At 38.7% G+C, this 22,996-nt stretch overlaps 1 protein-coding gene across 5 annotated transcripts in view; it reads left to right on the top strand.

Annotated features, from left to right (window-relative positions):
- Positions 1-22,996, top strand: part of NCOA2 (nuclear receptor coactivator 2) — a 188,765-nt gene that overhangs the window by 63,018 nt on the left and 102,751 nt on the right. For all 5 annotated transcript variants that reach the window (XM_085053012.1, XM_085053010.1, XM_085053013.1 and 2 more), the window contains one exon: positions 5,593-5,837. The gene's annotated coding sequence lies outside the window, so the exon portion shown is untranslated. The remainder of the gene's footprint in view (positions 1-5,592; positions 5,838-22,996) is intronic.

Here is a 22,996-nt window from a genome sequence, read left to right as displayed (position 1 = left end):
CATAAAGTCCTGTAGCAAAAATGGGGGTTTGCTCACAAAAATAAATGGTCACAGTGTATTTCTGCTCCAAGCCACAGTAATAAGAGGGAGATAACTTTAAAAGGTTTGCTTTGGTGCAGTACCAAAGCCAAATATGTGCTAGGAGTCATCATCACTTTGAGATATGTCCTAAGAGCCAGCTCAGTGGCCAGAGAATACTACAGATGCATTTGCATTTATTCTAAGGACTGTTTGTTAGCTTTCTATGCAAGATATCCTTGTATCTGTTGTAAGGTTGTAACCTTACTCAGTTTTGCTTTTATAACTCTGATTTGCTTTAAAAATAAGTTAAATCTCACATAAGTATATAACTTCTGATATTCACAAATCTGAGACTCAGGTGTATTGTTTTGAAAACAACAGACTATAAGCAGATTTATTTTAGTAGATAGCATATAGATTACATACTACTATATACCTCTTTACTATTTGTTCCGTAGCTATTTTGGCACTGTTGTGCATAGAGTAAGGAAAACAAATTCTCTTTTAGAGTACATGAAGTGAGGTGAGCTTAAATGTTGGTCTAAAAGAAGTGCTCATGACGTAACCAAGCTTTAGTCAGCCAGAACAGTGCTTGAGGTGCTGGAAACTGCTGCAGCTCCCAAGAAAATGTCTGTGAGGGATATGAGCTGATGTCCACAAAGCTGTGACATGTTGACTCTCTTTGCATCTGGTATTTCCCTCAATACTTGCTAAAGAATGGAAAAGTCATTTGACCTTAAGAATATTTGACTGCAAGTGAATTATCTTGAACTCGCAATGGTTCTAGGGCTGGGGTTAACTGTAGAGGTTTGGTATCATGGGTGCCTATTGTTCTTGACTTAGTTTCCAGGTGTGCTACTTTAAAACTCAGTGGGAAAATTAAACCCATTCAAGCTGCCCCCTTTCCCCCCCCTGCCTTCTGGTAGTGGAGGAAACACTAGGAGAGATTATAAAATGGAATCAAAATTTACTGAGAAATCACGGTAACCACAACAATGTTAATAAAGAGTGTACTAAAGAGTGTTTTACCCAGAAAAGGGTATTTACCTCTGGGTAAAGAGAAGCACTTCCTGAAGAGGACACCCGGTGTGGTTTCCCAGACAAAGGCAGAATGGCGACTGGCCCCACGCTGGGCCATGTGCTACATGGGAAACAAAGGCAGTGTGTCAGGGATGCTCCTGGCCTGACTTCCCCCCCAGGTGGAAAACGGTGGAAAAACAAGACAAAACCCGGTGGGATATGACAGAGCCCTGGAACAGGTTAGGAGACCCTTCCTCTTGGCCTGACTGTGGGAGTGGAACTGGAGTGCTCAGTGGTTCTGGCTGCATCTTGGGCTCCAGCTGTAGCTGCAGGGCTGTGGCTTGGGCTCCACATGACTCCAGTGTGCTCCATTTTCTTCTTTCTCGAGTGGCATCTTGGGCTCACTGGTGCTGTCTTTCAGCACCAAACCAGAAATGCTGCGACTGGGAGGAATGGGGAAGGGACTGCTGGTGGCAGAGAGGGACAAGGTCCACCGAGCTGGCCCTGCAAGCTGCGCACACCCTTCCTGGAGCTTGGCAAAGGACCGTTTCTGTTTCTGGCCTCAGCTTCCTCCTGCTGGAACCATGTCCCCACCATGCCGTGGGTGGTGTGGAATTAAACAGTGCTAGAATCTCCAGCCCTTTTCTCTATAGCCATGGCACCAAGACAAGGGCTTTGTTTCATATCGCAGAGACACAAAACTAAGGATGCAGTGCCACAACAGTCGGAAGCTGTAGGTGCTGCTGTCAGTATTGCTAACTCTTTTTTTTTTTTTTAATAATATGCCCCAACTCAATAAAATCAATGGAATACAGGTAGAAGTTTATTATTCCATTTTAATTTACTTTTCAGTGTGAAGGCAAGCTGTGAGCAGCTGTGTGCAATGTATTGTGGAGCAGTAACCTTAATGTTCAGAGTCTGTTGATTTGCATAAGAACCATAATGTTTTATACTGAACTCATTGTGTCATGTTATTTGAACAGATTGAAATGAAAGAGTAAACTACACTATACATGTTGATCAATGCATGAAGTAGTTTTTGTGTGGATCTAGTATATAGGGTTTTATGGTTATATAGGATTATAGAATTCTTTGATATAGTTCTTAAAATCAAAAAGTAATCATGATTTGGGGATTTTTGATGATTGAAAGTTTTGGTATTGTAGGAAATTATGTTCGTTATGATAATGTAAAGAACAGCTTCCCTAAACAGACTTAATAACAGAATTTATTTTGTTCATATAGAGAAGAATTCCTCACCAAATGATGCCAGTGTTGTTGATCATAGCAAGCACGCTGTTTGCATTGTAGTGTGGCTTTTGTGATAATTGTATTAGCAATAAAAAGCTGTTGAAGGTTTTTAGGGAATAATTCGTATTTAAAAATACTGGAAACTACTTAAAAAATAAAATCAAGAAAAATGGAGTCTTACCTTACATTTATGGTCTTGGATGAGTCTTTGCTGTTAGGCAAGGTATTTGATACACTTCAGCCAGCTGTCTTAAGTCCTTGTAGGAATACAATGTTCTAAAGGCACTTAGTCTTCAGATGTTTAGTTCACTGCACTGAACCTCACCTTTTCCTTGACGTATATAACCAAGTGTTTATATATTCACAAATGTTATATAAATACATGCAGTCCTAGAGCCTTTTCAAGCATATCCATTATCAGTGTTTTATGATTTGTTTTACATGAAAGGTTTCCTACTTGATGTAGTGTTTTAGCCCATAAATATTGATTTTGATGACAAAATAATTAGGTTAGCTTATGTTAAACAAACACATAGCTTTTTTGGAGGTCTGCTGGATTTCAGATGAGTTTTTAGGAACACAATATAGTAGTCTCTAGGAACAAAGTCCATTGCAGTTGCTTACAGCTGAGAGACAGCTACTGGTGGCTGATACTTCTAATCACTTGGGCAATGCTGTATGAATTGGGATACTTTCTTTTCCTTTTTCTTCATTGAAAATAGTCTTTTGCTGACAGCAAATATGTTATACTCTGCCAAATGAAATAGTGCATGAAATTCTGCTCTCATTTTTTAAGCAGGAAGTTTTGTGTAGTTTCCATGATTGTGCATTGAAGTACTGAGGTTTCATTCAACCTAATTATGTTTTTCATCTGAACTGTAACTAGTGATCAGATAATTATTCTGGCTTTTAAAAAATACATATAGCTAATATAGGTGCTTGATAGCCAGTTTCCTTGCTGAATTTAATTCAAAATATAATAAAATTATCTATTAGTAATTTTGGAGAATGGAAATAAACTTTTAATGCTCATTTTGTTTTACACACTGAGGTTGAAGCTTCTCAGTTTATTTTCATAGAAATTAACATAATTGTTCTAGGAGTGTGCATATGGGTCTCATACTTCTTTTGCCATAGTTGTTAAGAATTAGGTACATCAAATGTCTCTATACTAAATATGATCTCACAGGAATGGCTAGCCATTCCTTAGAAATAATTATTTCTTATTGAAAAAATAAATGTCGTAATGTGTTTAATCCATGTCATTATTTGCATCTGTCTGTGAGTATCTGAATGTTTTTATCTTTTCCTGGTCTCCTCTTCTGGACCTTATTTGTACAGAATATTTACAAGAGCCATTGGGAAATTATTGGCCTGTTTGCTATTAAGAGCTCAGTAAAAATCTGTAAATTGGTCTTCGCTCTAAAAGAATGTTACCTGTTTTGAGAGGTTTTTCTTTTTCTGTATATTACTTTATAGCATGCTGCATATGTTTTTAATGCTGAGATAAATAATTGCTAAATAGAGAAACGGAAAGAAGAAGTTTCCTGGAATTTCATTTAAGAAGGCTATTTCCACTCCAGGCAGGCCAGGCAATCACAAACAGTACTGTGTGAAGTTATCCTTCCCCTTTGCAACTGATACAGGGCTGCTCCTAATTTACTGCAAATGTAAAGTAAAATGGATTTGCTTAAATTATCTCTACTAGCTGTGTTTGACCTTCATCAGGAATGAAGCTAACCCATTTTACTTTAGGTCTTCATGGCCTAGAAGTACTTTTTGAGCAGCTGTAACTTTTCAGGCAGCCGTTGGTACCTCTAACATGAAAACATCTGAAGAAACCCTGGCTGCACTGTGTGCTGTCTGATGATTCTGTTTCTACATTGCTTGTAGACATGCAGCAAAACTGGTGCTGAAGGCAAAGCTGGCTTGTACAACATGGGGTTCACTCCAGCACTCTCCACCCACAGCTGCTCCTCCTCAGTTTGACCACTCAGGAGTCAAGATTTGCACAGTTCTTGTTTCAGCAAGCTGAATGAGTTAAGCTGTTAAGGGCTGAAAGGGGAGTGCCAGGAGTTGAAGTAAGGAAGGCTGCCTGGTGCTTCCCAGGATAGCATACTCCTTGGAGTTTTTTATAACTTTACAAAATGTTAGCCTTTAGGGTTAGGCAGTTGCCTCCAGCTAATTTTTTTTTTTGCTGCCAAAATAATTTAGCTATCTGTGAGCATGTGTGGAAAAAGTTGTTTCTCATTGTAGATTTTTAAAAACCCACAAGCAAACCAAACAGAAAAACCTAGTATTTTCTTGGAAATGCTCTGTGTCCCTCCCTTTGAAACAGAGACTAGGAGTTAGAGTGTGGGCTGTGCTAGTGCGAGGCACTGGGGAAGAAGAGCAGATTACGAGTCACAGCTTTGCCTTCGTCAGCACTGCAAAATTCTGGGATCTAAACAAACTATATTTTTTTAAAGAAATGACCGATCTTGCAGGGTGTCTTGGGCATGTGAGAACTGTGTGGCCTGGAAGAGAAAGGGGAGGCTGGGTTTGTACCCCACTGCCTGAGAGCCAGAAGCAAACCCATGGGACAATGACATGCATGGGGCATTAGTGTGGTCCTGGCCCCAAAGTGCCTTAGACTGTGAACAGGGGAGGCAGACCCGGCAGAAGAGTGAGGGTTAATACTGGGGAATGAGGGAAGGAGGGAGTGTCCAGGGGAGACTGTGGCACTGCTACCCAAGCCTGGAAGTGACTGAGCTGGGAGAGATGAAAATCCTTGGGGAGCAGGGTAAGGAGAGACTTGGCAAGGGTGCTGAAGGTAGGAATGAAGAAGGACCAGTACTTGAATCAACATGGGCCACAGGGTATGGCTTGAGGAAAACAGGCAGAGAAGTTTGTTCTGGAAGGTCCAGAGATCTTGAATATTAAGTAAACACTCTTTGATTTCAGTAGAAGCTCCTTGAGAATATTTTTAATCATAACCTATGGCTAATTTCCACACAGAGGATCATTTCACATTTGCAACCAATTTACTACTACTTTCCCACAAAAGCTGCATGGTTCATCTAAAGATTTCAACCCAACTGCTGTTTCTTGTAGGTGTCAGTGTGACAATGTTGGATATCTCAATTTCTTTTTTCTAGAAGTGTGGATTAAAAGGATTTTTCCAGTGTGGCAGTGTCCAAGTCAAGGATTGTCAAAACTGAGCTTGTCTTTTCAAATCTCTTTTGTTTGGCCCCTTGTGAGGAAGCCCCTCGATTTAATGGTATTAAATCACATGCTGATGTGCTGGTTTTTTTCCCACAGGATCCCCGCTCCGTTCCACGCACAGGATGGACTTGCTCTGGGAATGAATCTGGTTGATGCATTGGAGAAGGCTGTTCTCTGGAGTACCCCTGCCTCACTTCCAGCAGAAGTCAGGACGTGCGTGGCAGACGAGGCAGGGGATTGCAGAAGGCAGGAGCCATTCTGGTGTTCTGTGCAGCTGCATGCTGCCCTGGCGAGTGGGGCTCCCTTCCTGGCTGTGCTGCAGACTTCCTAGGTGATGCTAGGTAAGTTACTCAATCCTAGCTTTTCTCATGTCTTTGCTATGTCCTGCTTTCTTGTGGATGACTTGAGATCTTTGGATCTTACTTGGAAAAGTACTGACCACTGGTGACTGGGGGTGAGGCAGTGGGGGCTGAGGTTTGAAAGAGCCATATAAAGCACAATGTAATGCTAAGTACTGTGAAAAAATTAAGTCTGAGTTATGCCAAACTGGAGACAAAGTTGTCTTCAGGACTGGAGAATCGTTTTGACCTTAAAGCTGTCATTGCTTTAGTTAGGAAGCTAGGAATAACACTGTTATTCTAAGTTAGGAGTAACAGAGTTAGGGTAGGACTAACCATTATGTTGATGGAACACTCAGCAGCACCATTGAATTCACAAAGAAATCACTTGTTCTGTCTTCCAAAAAAGTTTGAGTAGTGTGCAGTAAATCAGGTATAGGACCATACTCCAAATGCCAAGAGTTAAACAGATTATTGTTTTGATTAGTGGTAATTTTGTAATTTTTTGAACGGTGCGGAGGTGCTGTGGAAATGGTATGACATAACTGCGACATATACCATGCCACAAAAGCAAACAAAGGCAAAGTTTAGGTTTTCTGAGACTTAACTTCTGATATTTCCTCCTGTGATTGCTTGCATCTAGAGGTTAGTTTTAGTGTAGACATTTATATAATGTAAAATGATTTGGGGTTTAAAAAGCACAGCATTTTTCTGATGCTGTCAACTCAGATAATATATGTACATAAAATCAAAATGACATGTAAATTCATCATTCATTGCAGGCACATGACTCTTGTGCCTGGTTATTGTATCAGATACTAAGTAGACAGTGTTTGTAATGCCCACTATCAGAATGGCTTGGGGTCAGAATTTCATCTGCATTTCCTCAGGCATGAGGTTTGTATTTTCCCAGTGTGATGTCCACAGCTAGCTACAGTGCTCTTGTAATCAGTAGATAACAGAGAATTTTTTGGCCAAGGCATGGTTAAGCTAAATATTGTTTTAACTTCGCTAACCTGAATGCAAAATATCTAACATTTGATCAAATTTTATGAATTAACCAAGAACGTGTCTTCAGCACCTAGAAACATAATGAGTGTGTTTGCCAGATAAGCTGTTACTCTCTATTGAAGGGAAGAGAGGGAGAGAGTAAAAAACTCGGAGGCTTTTACAATGGCTGAATATTATATTAAATACACAGAGTAAGAATGTACATTCCCCTTCCAGCTTGCTCACAGGGGATCTACTACATACTGCTCTGTGAAAGGCTGCACTAATGCTTTAGGTGTTGAGCAATATTTTAAAGTGCTGCTTTCTAAGAAAACATGAGGTATTTTGTTTGACTACTGCTGTGCAGCGTGCAAGTCTTTCTTTAAATCTTTGAAAATAAACAAAAAAGGCGGTGGGGGTGGTGGGGAAACAATCTGTATTTTATGAGCAGAAGTTAAAAATAAAATGATTTGCTTTACCTGGAGCATAGAGAATTATGTCGCAATTAGACTGATGCAATAGCACACATTACGAAAGGATCGCAGCATTCGCAGAGCTCGCTGGAGCAAAGCACGGGACTGGAACAGCAGGGGTGTTGTGGGCCTGCAGGGCAGCACTCTGGCACAGCTACACGGCGGAGATTATCAGCTAATGTGAGACAGGAGCGCCAAGGAAAATAAAAACTCTGCTGTTCTGCATATCCCATAAAATGGGGGGTGGGAGGGGAGAGGAGGAGGGTGACTTGTTTTTATCAATGTGCCTACTTTATTTCAGTGTCACATCTAATCCGGTGTGGAAAACATTTTCTGTTATGTCAAAGAAAGAAGGAATGGAAATGGCAGCTAATTATGAGCTAATATACTTTGAATGCTGCTAATAAGAGTGGAATTTTACTCGGCTCACTCTATTTCTACGATAGAAAAATAAAATTTCTCTGAGTCAACTGAAACATCTGCTGAACAAATTGGTTCAATTTCACGAGTCTGTTGCTAATTCTGAGAAGTAGATGGTGTTTTATAAGATCAGTAGTCAGGGGTTTAGAGCCCATATTCTTTACCTTTTTTTACTATTATTAAAGTAGCTCATGTTGAAATGTTATATTTTTATGAATACAGTAATACTGTGGTTAATGTTTTTAGTATTTCAAGCTTTACTTTTGGTTTGATGAGCTTTCTTCACTGTTTTTAATCAATGTTGCTAATAGCCTTTAAAGTTGTGGGTTTTCAGCTTTGTATCAAGTTTCTGGTAGTGAACTAGTTGAGCAGTTTCTTGTTTTGTTTTTTTTTAATCCTCTTCCAGTCCATTTCTATTTACATTTCTTTATTTCTGCTTTTTTTCTATTCTGTTTTACTTACAAAATTTAAATATTGATAGAGTTTAGTTGCTCCTATTGCTGTTTTCCCATTTGAACTACTTTTTTTGTAGCTTCACAGCTATGGGAAAAATATTGTAGGTGACAAAGCAGTTTATGGCTTCACATGGTAGATGCCTAAGAATGTCATAAAGTCAACAAGCTGATGTCATATGAATAATAAGAGAAGAAAAAAAAGATAAATTAAAAACAGTTATTCCAAGATTTTGTTCCCATGTGTCAGAAATGTTTTAATTTAATCTCATCCACAGACATGCATTTTAAAGCAGTTTAAGTTCTCATGGACATCTCCTAACACTATCATCACTGAAAGGAAATCACAAGTGTAATGCAGAACAAGTTAAGTTCTGTGTGCTTTACTGTTAAATATGGAAAATCAATGCAAGTTCTTCCTATGTACTACCTATAGTTGGCTGTAATACTTTGACACAGCTGAACTGTGAATTTAGACAGTGAATATATACTTTATTTGTAAACATGTGCATTCAGTGTAAGCTATAACTTTTTCAGCTTTGTGGTCAGAGTGTCTATTCAGAGTAGCTTAGTGCATGAGGGATGCAAATGAAAGTTGATAATACTCCCTAAAGTTACTTAAAAAGTAAAGGAAATGAACTATTAATTAATTACAGCTGGTTTTTAAGCTTTAATACTTGTTAATTATGTCATAATTTGTTTGTCTTTAAAGTAGAAGATAATAGAGGTATAAATAGGAGGGACGGCAAAATGGGATATCATTGCTTTTGAGGGATTGCTGGGCTGAGGAGGAATGGAGGTGTATAGTCAAGTTTTCTGAATGTGCACATAAGTATTGGCAGTGCAAAAAGGTGCCCTACTACTGATAAGATGTTGCAGACACCCCATGTGTTGGTTTTGTCCTTGGTGCAGCTCACTGAAGCTACAGATGACGTTCATGAAATGAATGAGGGGAAAGTTTTGCGGCTGAAATCCTGTGCCAAGTCTTTTTGAAGTTGTATGCAGCAGCTGTGCTGTAGCTAAAGAAAGGCTTTCTTTGCCTCCATCATAACATCTGCATGGTCTTTAACAGCAGAATTGTTCCACTATGATGTCTCATTTAGCTAATCTGTGTTGCCTTCGTTAAGTCCTTTTTCTCTTTTTCTTATTAGAAATGCTCACATTGCTTTGGGAGAGAAGTTTGCAAAGATCTGGACTTGAGCACTTCTATGTAAAAACAGTAGGCTTCAGTAAAAAAAAAGTCAGATGAGTGGAGACTTTGTAGATCAGTGAGTCTCTTTAATCTGGGCAGCTCTAGATGGACATCATGAACTAGATTTTTATGTGCCCTCTCTTCTTTGGAGGTTAGGGCCTGACCATGGGGCCAGTTTTTGTGGAGATGCCGCAAATATGGCATCATTGCAGCTAGCATTGGTCTGACAGCTTCCAGAAGTGTGGCTTGCACCCTCTGTGCTGAGGTGTTACCCCCTCCTCCTCATGCCAGTGCTGCTGCAGCCACAGCTCCGGTCTGGCTCAGGGAGCCAAACCAGAGGTCAGCTCACTGTGTTTTTGGTTGGGTCACTAGGCTGGCTCTTGAGCTCTTTGAACTCCCTAACTGCAGAGTTAGACAATTGTCTCTGCTGAAGATAGCCTGGAAGAGAAGGGATGGCAAGACCAACCTCTTGTAGCTGTAAATTGCTTTCAAAATCATGCCTTGTCTTAAGGCAGGAGAAGGCAACCAAGGGAAACGTTTTCAAGAAGTGCCTGATCTTGACTGTATACTGTGTTTACTGGTAAATAGAGACAAATCAATCAATCAATTAGGTGTAATTGAATTTGAAATTTTAGCTTTAGTGTTTCTTTTAGTTGAAGATTTTTGCACAAGGACTTTTAAACTGAATTTTTATTTAATCTTACAGCATGAGACTAAGAGGTCTGTTAAACTTCAGTCTCAGCACTGTGAGTTCTTAAAGCTAAAGGGTAGGATCTAATGGTGTGAAATAAGAGACTGTGGTCTTGGAGAGCAAAACAAAGGCAGTAGAAATTCTGCACCTTCTCTCTGTTAAGAATTTTGGTGATCTTGACTGTAAATATCTTGGATTTATATGGATCCCTGACTCTCAAGCAGTTTATCCTAAACTAAATCTAGGAATACACTGTCAATACACTGTAGGAGGAATATACTGTAAATTAAATAGGGTGGGGTGTGGGGTTGGTAAGAATTATCACATTTTATCATCAGAAATTACTGGATATCCATTTGCTTTCCGGTTGAACAGTATGATCAACCTTCCTTCTGTAATCTCGTAGGAAAATGACTGTACTGGAAAAGCAAGAGTGCTGATTTACGTATTTGTACTCATTGCAGAAGTTTGGCTTGTGAGTTCCAATTAACATAAGTAAAATGAGAGAAAAAGACAGGAAACATACTCCTGCCTATTAGGGTTGTTAAATAATATTTTCAAAATTATCTTCTAGTCAAATTGTGATTTTCTTCTATTTATACCAATAAGGCTGTGGTTACTCTCCACACTCAGTGTCTATAAAATTAAAAATATACTTGCAACAATGAAGGATGAATACGACACTGTGCAAAATAATAAAGCTGCTATTGCAAGTTACTTGAGATACTGCTTATTGAATGGAAGAAGAGCGATCTGCCTGCGTGTGTAGTTCAGAGTGCAGCCTGCCTGCCCAACGTGCCTGCCTCCTCATCTGAGAGTGACCATGAGCACGTCACGTCACCAGGGACTGAGCACACCCCAGTGATAGCTGGGCATTTCAGTCTCACATATGAAAAACATATGTTTCCTAATGCCTAAGGAGTACAGCTAGGTCCTAGAAATAGATGTGCTTGGCAGCAGTAGTCCAAAATATGCACTTTGTCTACAAGTTTAAAACTAGTTAGCAAAATAAGATCTTAAAGTCAGTAAAACTGAGCACATTTAATACATTCTGGTTCCAGTGACGTTACTGTGAGGTAAGGGCATGCAGACCACGACTTGTTTCAAAAACAGGAAGCGCCTACATTTATATAAAATTGCATAGTTTCAGCTGTCATAAATGTGGTTTCAATGCAGTTGCAGGAGTAAAGCCCAAAGTAGTTATAACCAGCTTACTTCCTCTTCCAGTCAAAGTGCAAATAGCCATATAATTAACAATCTGTGGCTCATTTCTCTAGCTGGGTTAAGTATTCTGTTTCGCCTGTTCAGTCACTGTATAAACACAGAGGGAACTTGACTTGGTTAAGAACATTTTAAAACACAAATATCCCCAGTCATAACCAGATCTGCAGATTCACAGAAGAGGGTCTTCAGTTGCCCCTCGAGCTTGGCAGCAGCACTGAGACCTGTGAGTGTGGCTGGAGCCCTGCCAGGCTCCTTGGAGAAGAGTGACTCCTGCCAAGTTGGCTTCTTGCCATGGTAAACTGCATGGGGCAGCAAAACCTGCTGCAGTGCTGGTAGACAGTTTTTCTCTTTAGGGACTTCCCTTCTCACATTCCATTACAAATTGGCTTTATTCAAAGTCTTTTATCATTAATTTTTTGAGGACTGATTGCTCAGCTTTTTTGGACAGCTTTTTTCTGAGTTAATTCACCCATCCTGCCTTTGACTCTACTCATGCACTTAGTGTGACAGAAAAGCATGAGAACAAAAGGATAAGACAGAGTTCCTCTTCTGTTCTCTTACACTCTTGGGTCGGTTTAAAAATGCTTTAGGCTGCTTGGGGAGCCTTTGAGGAGAGCCAGAAAAGGCCTGTCACACTCTCTGTCTCTGCTGATATCATGCACTTGAGCAGCAAGTACCTATTGAATATTCCCCTTGTACTCTGCTTGCTGGAAAGAGCCATTGAGGAGTCTTTCCAGGGAAAGTTTGCTCACCCAGATTTTCTGCAGGGAAGCACTGCAGAAAATGAAGCTGCAACACTGGCTGCATATGGTGATTGAGAGTGTGCCTTTTCTTCATATGATAGCTAGCACTGCATTTTGCAAAGCCCTGGGAGAAACCTTTAGGCAGAGCTCTACTCTGTACTAAACTCTGTACAGATCACTCTGTACTAAACATAACATAGAACATTTCCCTTCCCTTTCATAACTTTTCTCTTCAACTATCAGATAAATAGTGGAATATAATAAATTCATGGTGGCTACCTTTTGTCTTTATGCCTTAAAAGGATTATTTCATCCTGTCCCAAGGTTTTCATTACTTCAGGAAAAGCTGGCAAACCCATTTTGTTGTCACTGGAACAACCAGACAGGCTACATCAATGACCAGAACCTTGACTCATGTTTGAATGGAGTTTTGAAAAGCAGTCTTAACAGCCTCTGTGTAACAAACAAGATCTGTACACCAATGACTGCAAAGGGAACAGAAATCAGGACAGAGTTCTGCTTTGAGCTCCCTAGTTTTTCTAGCTATGATATAGCAGGACAGACAAGGGAAGACCAAAGAAAGTGAGAACTCCTTTGAATCTTGTAAAAAAATCCATGGTTGTTACATACATTGAAGTGTTTCTTTCATTCTAAAATGAAATTTGGAAACTTTCAGGACACAGCAGGTTTATAATATTTTTAATTTTATAAAGGATTTCTTCCTATTCTTCCAATGTTGTTAAGAGAAGAACATACAGCTGCCACTCTGAAGAGGATGGTTGCACAACTTCTGCTGCTGTGTCTGCTTACTCTGTGTCTGTAGGTAATAATTTATCATAATATCAATATAACATTACCTTCAGTCATTCAGAAAAGCCTTATCTTCGGTGCTTGCCAGAGTTACTCATGTGTTTCTTTGCTCTGCGTGACATGGCCATATTTTCCTTCATGGCTTAGTTCCTACCCAGGCACAGGCGATGAAATGTGCTCACATTGCGCTGTGTTTTATCACTGACTGAAGGGATTGGACCGAGCTGTGTTGTTAAAGAGGACAGTAGGCCCAGTCAGTTTGTTGCAATGAATGGATTGCTCTTATTCGTGGAGGAGTATCGTCCAAACAGTGGTCTCTGGGCCAAGACCAGCCTACAGGAAATTTCCATCTGCTCTGCTTTTTACCGAAGGAGATGGAGAGCAGCTTTGCTGTAGCAAATGCTGCCCAGCAACTGGACTGCATTGGAGGTTTGCCACAATCCAGTTTAGAGGGCTGGCTCTGAGGGAGTGGAGGAGCCTCCCTTCTCCTGTGGTCCAGCTTTATTTCCATGATAATATCTTGATAATATTTCTAGGATGGCTACTTGTGGCATGTGCAGGCTGGCCAGGTGGGTGACTACCCCAAGGACTAGGAAGTGAAGCCTGTGAGAATTAGCTGGTGGGAGCTTCTGCATCCAACCACTGAAACATAATTGCTAACTCCTTGTAATAAGTGACCTCTTTTAATAGCAAACCACATCCTTTAAAACACTTCATTAAAAATGCCCTTATCAATTACAAGCTACCATGCCATATTAAAAGCACCTTATTTGCATATGTAGTAATTCAGATTCAGACTTCTAATTGCCATTTGAAAAGTCAAATACTAATTTTTGAGTGGATTTTGATATTATAGTTTTATATTGCCTTTTAGGAGAACTGCAAGATTAATTTGAGACTGTAACTATTAAACCCAAAAAGAATATGGGAAGATGGAAAGCTCTGCATATATATATATATGTAACAATAATAATATTACTAAAATGTATAAAATTGTATGTGTACTCGTCATTGTCATGCAGCAGTAGTCTATAAAATTTTTATTAATCTGAGATAATGGACATATCCATTATGTGAGAGCACTGAATACCTTTTTAATCTATGCAGATCATCCAAAACAAACAGTTCTAACAATTGTCTCCACACTTGGTTTTGTGTTCTTGTCATCATAAGGTTAAATACTAGATTAAGATCTAGAATTTATATTATTTATATTTTTTAACTTTTGTATTTTTTCACATTATTTTGTTTTAAGAATTTTCACACCTAGAAAATCATTAAACTCTTGTACTAATGAAGATGGTTCAGGTGAAAATGAAACAATAGAAAAATCATGTGCTGTCGCTGTTGAGCAGCTAGCAGAGTAATGAAAGCACCAGTTCTCAGTGGCAAGAAGGAATGACCTTTATTGTTTTGATTTCATCATATATATAGAGTTTTCAAAAGTCACCCAGACTGGTCGGTCAGAAGCCTTCCCCTAGGTCTGATTGGCCAGGCCTGCACTGTCCAAGTTCTGGGACACTGTTCCAATAACATCCAAACTTTATCTTTATTTATAAAAGACAAGAAGAATTCTCATGGCAAAAACCTGTGCTAGCCACAATGTGCAAATTGGGTGGCAGCTTTAAGATTTCAACTTGCTGAAATTCACTCAGCTGGTGGTAGAAGAAATTTGTTACTTTTGTGTATGTGTATTTATACAAATAATCTGAATCACTTAATTCCAATACAGTCAAATGGAAATATATGCATTGTTGTAAGGAGTTACTGCAATTGGTGTTGTCTCTAATTGTAAAGCAGAATTATTATTCTTAAATAAAACTGAAAGAAAAACATTCTGCATCACAGATCCCTCATGTCATTGCTCTGTGGACCTACATAAAATCCTGGTACTTGTAAATTCTCCTGAGCCTCGTCAGGTTCCTGTAAAGTTTCTGGCTCTGGCATGAAAAATCTCTTTGCTGGGGACAGACTGTTTCTCCTTATCAGGAATGGGGCCCACATGAGTCAGCTAACCACATTACCCAGATCGGTGTTGAACTCTCCAAATTGCCCCAGTAATATAAAGAGTAATATAAATTCATACTCAGTTGCAAACTTTCTAAAATCACTTTTTGCATTGTAGGAAAATTAGAAGAGTTGCACAAACTTATGTAAAACACTGAATGGCTTTGTAACACTTCCATGCTACTGGATCACCTTGGGGTTTGAGTCAGATTTCCCGAATTCTCAACTTCAGTCTTTTCATCTGCTGATTAATTGTTGCTCCAGTTGTTTGAGCTCTGCTCTAGATCAGAATTTTCTGCCAAGGTGAAAAATTTCCCTGTGTTGAGACGTGTTGTAGATACCTTTGGGTACCTTCAGCTTCCCCTTTTGTGTTCTTAAGAGTCAGTTCTGTTGCCTTTTCTTTGTTTCTTCTTTTATACTGAGCTTTTTCCACTGTTCATTTTGCTGCTGATAAGCTGAGTGGAGTAGGTTTCCTGTAACAGCATCCATCTTGCTTTCCCTTGGGCGAAAGACTATTCACTTGTTCCTGGCCTGGATCATAGGTGATACCAGTCCTGAATGCAGATGTCTGAATGCTGTGTGTGTATGTGCCCACAGTTTATTTATTTTTTATATTTATGCATGTAATATGTACAATAAACATCTGTGTTGTATAGAATTTTGTATAAAATCTAATAGCTGATGTCTGGCATATGCCAACATGTTTCCCAGTTAGATAAATCTCTTTCCTTGCTTTAAAATATTGACTTCTGTTTTACTTTGGTTTTTATGTATTTCTCTACAAGAAATGAAACATTATCAGTAGCTTTTTCTGTTTTCCAAACATCTCATTGGCTTAGACTTACCAGTTTATGGAAGTAATACATGACTTCATGTATAGCACTCTGAAGAGATGTGCTTCCAGATCTAAGGTCTTGATCTTTGCTGGAAGAGCTGCAAAGTCAAGTCCTATGGCCTTTGCTGTACCAAAGAGGTAAGATGGTAGACTGTTTTTGCCTTAAAATCTATATCTTGAATTATTTATTTGGGTAATTTTTATTCTGTCTCTTAGTAAATGATCTGACTTCATGACTATTAGAATTTTGTATGTGAATATATTTTATTACCTGCTTGGAAATGGCTTAATGCTGTTATTTGATTGATTATTCTCTAGTTTGTATTACTTAACTGATTGCAGCGGCAAGGGCTGGCTTATGTTCTCTTGTTACATTTACTAAGGATTTAGCAACTAAGAGTCAAATGTGAAATGGAGCAATGTAGCTATTCATGCAAGTGCTGACTTTTGTTTATATTCTTGAAGACTGAACACACTTGCCTAAATGCTAGATTAAAAATAATTTAAAATATCACAAATCTATCACCATTCATAGATTACAGTAAAATACATATCTGTAGAAAAGTATCTCTTTATATCTTCTATTACAAGTTAAATGGGGCCTGTGTGCCTGTTTTTCTTTAAAAACTGTCTAGCAAAATGTGCAAGATGGATTTAAATGTGATATTACTTTTAGGTGATCTGTCAGTATAGCCAGCTTCTAAGTTAGCTTTCTGTGAAGTAGTGAGAAGGTCAAATATTCTCCTTTATTTTTAGCCTCTTTTCCTATAGAAACAAAGCTCATGAGGTCACACTGTGCACTTGTGTAGAGGTACACACATCCCTTCAACACTCCCTATTATCTTTTGAACCTATTGCTGATTTTGATCACATTTTTTGGCACAGTGGAGGTCTCAAAATTCAGATCCCACAAGTTTTGTGAACATAAGTAGCTTGGTATAGGTGGTAAAGGTACTCTGACAAAGGGAAAGGTTGCAGCATGAAATAATCTTATTAGTTGTCTGGGAATCCTAGTGATGGGAAAAGTGAGGCTTTAAACAAATGTCCCAGCTGTGGGAAAAGCTTCCTTCAAAGCTTTCACCTTTCTAGACACCAAAGTCAACCAACCAGGAGGTATAAATCTGTGGGAAATGAGGCTTAATTAATTCTGTTGTTCATGGAACTACTTGTTCCTTTGATATTTAATAATAATAATATCAGTAGCATAAATGTTTCCATGCAGTATGTTTTTGCATGTTTAATTTTTAAGGTAAATGTGTAGGGATATTCTTATGACAATCCTAAATTTCAGAAACATTTTTTGTTTTCATAGTGAACATTAGTTTAAATGTTTGCAGAGCATATTATCTCCCTATTAGTACAAATCAAGCAGTTCTTTGCCTTTACTTTTAAAACGACAGATACTGTGAATGCTTTCCAGCTCTGTTTTGCATGTGGTTCTGGATTGCAACTAGCCAGAAATGCTGGAGAATTCATGGCTCTATGATAGTGCTCCAAGGGAGTTAACTGGGAAGAACAAGGTCTGTACAGTATGCTTGCTGAATATGGAAATAATAATAATTATAAAGCTAACCAACAAGAAGTGTATTCTTAATAAAATGTGTGGGTTTTTTCAGTGTAATCATATGACTATATAATACAAAAATTGCTTTGAGAGTAGGTCAAAGATTACGCATAGCAGAGACTTGTGTGATTGGTTATGAACAAGCGAAAATAGGGTAAACTTTTGACCCGGCAGCAGCAAATGGAACTGTGTAAAGCACCTACAGATGGCAGGATTTAACGTATAGTCAGTCTCTCGCCCTTTCACAGCAATTACGATCATATTACAGCAGGCACTGAGGGGAAGGCGCTCTGCAACTCTAACACAGTGCGTCTTTGAAAGTTTTGAATATGCAGTTGCGTTTTGTTTTTGTAGGGCCATCAATTAGCTTAGCAAGAAGAATTCCACTTTTGTTGCTCGTGTTTGACTCGACGAGTTCCTGATCAGCGTGCCAAGTCCATTTGGAACAAGAAAATCATTTGAACAGGCTGAATAATTTCGATAATTCAGGCTGCAGTAGATTTATTGCTAAGCTTGAAAGACTCAGTGAAAGTTTTTATGCTGTTGTGCTGCTGATGTGGGCTTGAAGGGATGAGGAGAATGTGGTTCCAGAGAGAGGTCTGGGAAGCAACACTCCCAACCAGCTTCTGGGATCCTTGTATAGATTAATGTATCTTCCTGGTTGTTTGCAAAATTTAAATTTCAAAAAGACCAATCAATAAACTGCTTATTTGACAATATTGTGGCATTTAGACAATTCAGTGGCTTTTGGTTTTGTTTGTGCCTATGACATACGTGGCAAATTAGAAGAAGTGAAAGTGCTGTGAATTAGAAACCAATGATTGCTGTTTTCCTGTAAATTTTGTCAGTTACAAAATCAGAAGCCCAGTTGCACTTTTGGCACAGACTGATAGTTCTGAAGTCATCCAAGCATATTTTGTGTAATTCACTGCCTTTTGGGTGTTTTTGTGTCTTGTGTATGTACATGTGCAGACTTCTCCCACAATTGGTGTTTTTTATTGTGCTTTGACGTATCGGCATTTGGGAAAAGAGTCTGAGTTAAAGAAGGCATGCTTCCTTCTAGTTGTGATCCAGCCACTATCTCCCTTTCCGTCTCTTTGCATTGCCTTCTGGCCTGTAATCTGATGCGAGTGCCAGATGTGGGGAGGTGGAGCAGAAGCAATCCAAGCTTTTTAGACCATTTCATGGAGGGGGTTATTTTATTATATTTGTGGTTCACAAAAATTTTCCTTTGGTTTTTCAGAATGACTTCTATGGAGAGTAGAAATTGCAAGCATATGGTAGTAAGCTGAATAAGATACTGGAAAATGCTCTTTGGAGGAAGGGAGAATTTTCAAATACTGATAAAGCGTGGTTGGTTTGTTTTTTTTTTTGGGGTTTGGTTTTTTTTTTCCCTTTCAAATCATGCTGAAGCTTGCACTGTACATAGACTGCTGGGTGTAATTCCATTTCTTTTTGGAGATGAATTGTGTTCATTTTAGCCATGCCTGTACCTGTAGCAAAGAGCTGCTGCTGCAAGCTTTAAGGCATTTAAACGGCTCAGTGACTGCTACTACATGAGTTTGATCTGGTCACACAAGATTTTGAAACTTCTCTGGTTGTTAAAATACAGTGAAATGAAAACTACTCTCCTCAAATGCCAAACAGCACACACTGCCATAGATTCATTCCTTCTAGAATTTTATAATCCCCCTCACACACTAAAAAATCTACCACCAAAACAAACTTTAAGTCAGTTAAAAATCCCACTGGTGCATTCCCCTCTTTTACAGATGAGCAGCCTGCAGATCACCACGTTTGTGTTGCACTCAAAATTTGCCTGGACCTGTTCTGTCCCAACTCTTCAGAGGGGGCTCAGGGCCACAGTGCTGCCCTGTGCTCCCTGCAGAGGCTGGGCTGGGGGTGTTATGGTGGCCTCTGCCAGAAGTAGTGCAGGGTTACACCACAGACCTCATTAAAACACAAGTGAATAACCTTAATCTAAAGGTAGTAGCCTAATTTTTCAGTGTGAGGTGGTTGTCTGTTGTGTTCCTGACTTTAATGCATTGGAGCTTGTTTGCCTGACAGCTATTCTGCCTGAAAATAGGGGCAGTTATTGTCAGCTTTCTGCCTCATAAATATTCCTACTCATAAGTATTCTATGCCTCATAGAGGTATTCTGAATTTGTTGTACTTGTGAAATGCAGAAACCAAAACTAGCTGTATAGAAAAAAGATTATTATTAATATGTGGAGTAGAAAGGGAAATGAACTAAAGAGGTGGGTTTCATACTTGGGAAAAAAAGCGATTTTCAGAACCAGAATGTTCTGAGTTTTGTCTAGTTATATTCTAGTTCTTTTTGAAGTATAAAAATGTATTGAAATGTTATTACTGAAATGTTATTATTGAAAAATTATTGCAGTATTACGGGATTATTCCCACAGTTTCACTGATTAAAATAGAAATCTAATTAAAGGATGTGCACTTTTCACAGCTATTATATAAATAACTAGTTTTGTATTCCAGTACCTGAAATATCCTCAACAATTATAGTTACCTGATGAATATGCTGTATGCTGCTTTAAAATGTAAAATATATTAACACATCAGCCAAACTGGGGATATATGAAACCTGTAACAATGACCTGTGCTTTATAATGCCTGCATATTCTTCTTTTAATTCTGATCATTATTCCTTGCCACAATATAGGAGAGATGCTTGTATTTCCTAGTTATTGCTGGAAATAAAATAGTTAAAATTACTCTTCTAGTATTGCTCAAAGCTGAGTACGAAGGTTTCCATTATGAGTGGCACAAAAGGTTCTTATCTACCCTTTGGTAAGTAGGAGAAATGCCTGTGTGCAATAAGGGTAAGCTTAGTTTCCTTTTGGTGTTATCTAAATACCTAATTTAGTTTTCCTCTGTAGGTGCTCTGAAAGAGTAACTGACAAAAGTGGTCGTGTCTTAGACAGCACCTTGCATAAAGATTCAAGTCAAGTGGGGGGCTTTTTCTGCCTCCAGAAGACAATTTTTCAAACCTGGTGGAATGTTTCCTTGTTGTCCTTTATCAAGGCATTGCTCACCTGTGTCAGTGCTTACCTGGTTTAACTTGGGGTTGAAGTTAGTGTGGCAGGAGGGCGTCATCACTGCCATACCAATAATATTTCGTTTTTTGCAAGTGCACCATTGTCACAAGAGTATTTTGAATATTGAGAAGTTTTTAAGTTGTCAATAAACCATTGTTAAAGCATTACAAATAAAGTAATACATAGAATATAGTTATAGTATGTAGTACAACACAGTTATTTTCATGCTGCTCACCAAGCCAAGTGCTGGCTGTGCAATTGGAGGATAAAAGTAGCAATTTGCCCATACAGATCGAGCTAAAAGAACATTTTTTCATGATACATTTATGTTTCTAGTGGAAGTGTAGACAAGGTTCAGATTTAGATCTCTTTTTTCCCCAACAAAATTGTCCAAATCAAGGTGAAATATTTGCTACAAGAATGTGTTAAATTTGATTATCTTCATTTGTAAGTGAGTGATCTCCATTCCCAAGGTGTGTGATCTTCTGAGACAGATTTCCTCTTCTGCCTAACTGAGCTGTGAAGATCACTGGCTTGGCACAACATCTGTGACATAACAAATACCTTCAAAATCAAAAAAGTGGCTAGACACATTCATTTTCCATAAGACATGGGAGTTAGGTCGATATATGCCTTCAGCAGGAGAGAGGGAGACAGGAGCATGACATTTGCGCCCCTGTTGGCTCAGGGAATGGTTTTGACCTCCTGACAGTCAATCCTGAGGAGCAGTGGGATCACTGGTAGGGTGCAGATTAGTGAAAGCTGATTGGCACCAAGCAGCAACCCTTCCCATGTTTGTAGACGTGACCACTTACAGCTAATAAGCTTATAATAATTTCTGCTTAAGCACAGGTGGTGAAAGTCGCAGTGAAAAAAAGGTAAGGAGCTTAAATACGGAGAAGGTATGGGGTGAATTGTGATGAAACACGTGCAGTGTGTGGTAATTGTCCCTCACCTTTTGCATGGAGGACTGTGTTTATCCCAGTCCTCAATACTGATACTCCTGTTTACACACCAGCTGTAGGGTAGGGGAGTCAGAGACTCAGCTTCAACAAGAAGCTTTACTTATCTCTCCGTTACATCAAATATTTTTGCAGCTGGGTATGAACATCAAGACTTTTGAGGGTTTCTTGTAAATCTTGTGCAGGAAATTATTCATGAGGGGCACATTTTGTTTTGCTGTCTGAAGGACTCCTCATGCACAGAGGAATTGAGGTTTGTATTTTGTTTGGTCTTCTGAATGGTTTTGTATTTGAAAGCTTAAAAAGTTCTCTTCTCTAAACCAGATTGCTTTTCTGATTGGAAAACAGCATACGCCTTCCTTCCTATTTGTATTTGTTACCTAAATGGAGTAAATTCAGCCTGGAGAGGCCTGGAAAGAAGAGAAAGACTTAAAATGATTTCCCTTTAATTAATCCCAGGAAAATTCTGGCAAATCTGTCTTTTCTTAGTGCGTGCTGTATGTCTTTAAACACCATTTCATTCTGATCACATAGACAAGTCAGGATGGGTTTTTTTCTCCCCACGATGATTCTTTGATTTGGCAGTAACTAGGTTTTGGGTTTACCTCATTTTACTACATACAGAATAAGGAGTGTATGTTTTTTGTGATTTCCTTTTAAGACCTAATTTTCTGCAAAGGAAACATTTCGATGGTGGTGTTAGTTAAATCTAGCTTTGAAGTGCTGACCTTTTATGAAATAGTGTTTTGCTACCAATTGTTATAAGCCAGTGGTGATAACAGTGGTGATAATTCTTTCCCCCCTGCAAAATATAAATCTTTGGTTTGTTTAAACATCATGTTATTAGAACAGAGTAAGATCCCTCTGTGGTAGATTATAGTACCTTCTTTCTTTGGGAAAAAGAAAAAGAAACAAACACAAGCGAAACAAAGAAACAACCCAAGGCTTATTTCTTTTTTATCTTCCTTGGCTAACACATAAGGACCTTGGGTCCTACTACTGCTGCACTTTAGAGCTGAACAGATAATTTATACATGTTGTATGCTTCTAAGTTCTCAGCGGTCTGGTCAATGTAAGGACTCCATCCTGAAAAGTAAAGAACATTCTGAGCTTACTTCAAGAAAGCATTTGCACGTAATCTTTACAGTTAGGGCCATGAATGGAGCCCTGTACTTAATGTTAGGTAAGGCAGTTCAGAGAATTGCAAGACTTAAGTACTTAATCCAAAGCATTATTGCTGTGGTGTTAACTAACAGTCTTCCCAGTGCTACATTCTCACAAATGTTCTCATATTTATGTATTGGTTTGAAGTTGTGATTAAACAGTTTTCTATACAAAGCTTTTTGCATTTTTATTTTTTATTTAAAATATTTTTCAGAAGTTAAAGTTAATAATTAACACCAGGGGAAACACCATTTTTTCAGTATATGAAAAGAAAAAATAGTATTTCTGAGAATAGTTAATGTGGTTAGTTCTGGTTTACATACCTTAAGTCCTGATTGTGTATCTTCTGGGAAAGTTGCTGGAAATAGAATCAGTCTTTCTAAAATGTATTATTTTCTACTGTTCACTTCTCTGTACAATTTTTATAGTAGTACACTAGAACTGCTACTACTTTGTTCACGTTCATTCTGTTATCTGATATGGTCTCCAAGAGCATCTCAGTGTGGAATAAGACAGCTTTGTTTTCATCCATCTTTAGCAGGTCCTGATAGCTCTGCCTGTGAATCCAGT

The sequence above is a fragment of the Lichenostomus cassidix genome, chromosome 2 (assembly GCF_008360975.1).
Source record: "Lichenostomus cassidix isolate B80296 chromosome 2, HeHo_3.0, whole genome shotgun sequence".
Taxonomy (NCBI): domain Eukaryota; kingdom Metazoa; phylum Chordata; class Aves; order Passeriformes; family Meliphagidae; genus Lichenostomus; species Lichenostomus cassidix.
This window is presented reverse-complemented; position numbering and strand designations above follow the sequence as displayed.